Raw genomic sequence first — 2,923 nt, forward strand, 5'->3', positions numbered from 1 at the left:
AGAAGTGAGAGAATTAAAACACCCAAAGGTGAATTCTCACACTAAGCAGCCACGAGACTGGCGCGGCTCTCAGTCACAACCCACAGTGACTTGTGCTCCCAAAGCTCACTGGGATTTGCATCCCTATGCTCACAGCTGTGTAGGCCGCAAAGCCTACACTCAGAGCTGCCTTAGCTCTTGCGCTAGTGCGTGTACAGTGCTTTGGCATAGGATGCAATAGCACCCGAGCGTGTGGCATTCGCCCACAGCTCGCACCAGAGGACACGACAGTCCTCGCGAACGCGTCCGGGGCATGGTGTCTCCCTCGAGGGACGACACCTAAATAGGCAACACCTGCCCCAGCATAGAGGGGGCTCTCAGCTCACCTCGGGCCATGCCTTTGGCTCCAGCAAGCATCCATCCTTGCGGGTGGAGCTTCTGTCACGCTCTCTTCGCGTCCTGGTCATCATGCCAACGGTGCGTAGGTGTCCTTCATCGACACCGTGTACCGTGACGGTACACAACCGTGGTGCAGGTGTCTCCCATCGACACCATGTACCGTCCGGTACTAACCTTTGGTGCGGTACGCCCACCATAAGGTTGCCATGTTTGGCGGCAACAGCTTCTGCGGTGCTGTCCTTTGAACGGATTCCTGGCCAGTGCTCGCATCATGCACGGCGCATGTGCAAGCACAGTGTACAGGTCCATGGGCCCGTACACGAGGTACGCTGTGTACGACACGTATCACAGCTACCATAAGTGCTCGTGTACTTCATGTGTGTCATGCACGACGAGTTCATTACGTGGAACACCCGGCAGGCTGCTCGACAGCAGCCAGTGCCGATACACGGTACGTGCGTTGACTTACAGCGTATTCGCCCAGAGCGCATCGGGTCGTAGTATGGTGCATATCCTTTGCACCCATACCAGTGTCTATTACAGATACCATGTACCTTGATGGTACTCGACCGTGGTGGTACATATCTCACCACCATGCCACTGCGGCGTTGGTGTCGGGTATTGACCCCGAGTACTCATGGGTACCAAACCAGGGTGAGGCAAGCAGCCACCACCACGGTGTCATGCTCGGCGCGGCACCAGTTACGACTGCGTGCGTTTCCTCGACCACCACCTGGTCAGTTGTGTGTGCACTCGTGCACCACACTTGGGTTATGGCTCCACGGCCCATTATACCCGGCGCGTTGCGTACATCACGTACCGCAGCCGTTTTGTCGGCGGATGAGACGTTCCGTTCACCCTAATCGACAGGTCGTTCATGGCCAAGGGACCTGTGCCGTGATTGCACCAGGTCCGCGCTTCACCTAGTGTGTGGTTGCATGCAACCACAACACTGCTGACTCACTCAGCTTCCGAGGCACATAGCGTCAGTGGCTTCCGTCGCCACTCTGTCTTGTTTGGTTAGAGCTGCCACAGCTCTAGCCCGGCTGTTCGCCTCCAGCTCGCAGTCGATGTACATCGAAGCCTAATTTCCGTAAGGAACGTGATCTTACCTCAAGACAAGGAAGGAAAGGAATTTCCGAGCCTCTCTCCCACTACACTTGAGACTATTGAGTCTCTCGCGGCTTGTGATGGCCACTGGCAGCACGACGGCTATCTGCCTCGTGGAAAGTCAGGGAGGAATGGTATTTACGAGCCTCTCTCCCACTTAACCTCAAGACTACTGAGTCTCTCGTGGCTTGTGATAGCCACTGGCAGGCACAACGGGTCTCCGCCCCGTGACTGCGTCGGCCGTGCTGACCGAAGACATCCAGCCTTCGCGTCAGCAGTTTGAGTCTGCGCGACTTGACGTCGAGCGAGTTGCTCACGTCTGGGGAGGCCAAGACAGCCTCATGCCTCGAGCTAGTGGCTCTGTGTGCGGAACTATGTTACCCGCCTTGGTTGCAAAAATATGTTACCCACCTTGGATGTGTGGAACTCTGTTACCCACACCGGAAGCGCATACAGCGACTTCTTTATCAGCTATGGTCTGAGTGACGTTGCGTGGAACACTGTTACCCACGCTCGGAGCACCGAATGTCGGTATCCTTAAGCAGCTTCGCTGCTTGCGGAACTTGTTATCCGCAATGTGGACCTATGTTACCCACCTGGTGAATGCCCGTCGGCACCATCACTGTCGAAGCCCATACTGCGCGACGACCTTCGGTGTTGGGATCGGCTGGTGTGGCAGACCCGCACCCACACCAGACAGAGTTGGTGTCCACCACCCGAGTCAGAGGAGTCCGGGCCCTGGCCTCCGAGGCGCTTGAAGCGACGTCGGTCTGAACAGGGTTCAGACCCGACTTGCGGCGGCTGACGTGACGTGGCACTTCATTACCCACGTCGTGATGTCTCGCGACATCAGAGGCACTCGAAACCTCGTGTGACACTGGGTTACCTACACAGAAAGCATGGCCAATGCCTTCCTCTTCGGTTATAGTCTGGGCGTCTGCGTGAGGTACTGTGTTACCCACACAGGAAGCATGATCAGTGCCTTCCTCTTCAGTTAAGGTCTGGGCGACCGTGTGGTCCTAAGTTACCCACCTGGTTAGCGCTTAAAGGCATAACCAGTGTCGAAGCCTGTACGGCGCGACGACCTTCGGCGCTAGACGCTGCTGGAGTAGCAGGTCCACACGCCGGGCAAAAGACCCATGCCCGTGGCATTGCCGCAGCGGAGCACGGTCTTACTGTACGCAGAGTTGTCGGCGCGTTGACAGCTCCGTGACATTTCTGCGTCCTGGCGGTCTGTATCAGACGCCCCAGTCATGACGGAGGTGGGAACATGACTCACCAATGCTCCGACATAGACCTGGACTGGTAGGCCCTTCTCAGCCTTGCCACACTAAAGTCCGGGCTGTGCCTTATGTTCGGCACAGCCATGTTGCTTATGGCGTGAGCTGCGAGCGACACCGCGGTGCGCGAGTTCATCGAGCCCAAACGTTCAGGT

The sequence above is a fragment of the Phytophthora infestans genome, genomic scaffold (genome assembly GCF_000142945.1).
Source record: "Phytophthora infestans T30-4 supercont1.12 genomic scaffold, whole genome shotgun sequence".
NCBI lineage: Eukaryota > Oomycota > Peronosporomycetes > Peronosporales > Peronosporaceae > Phytophthora > Phytophthora infestans.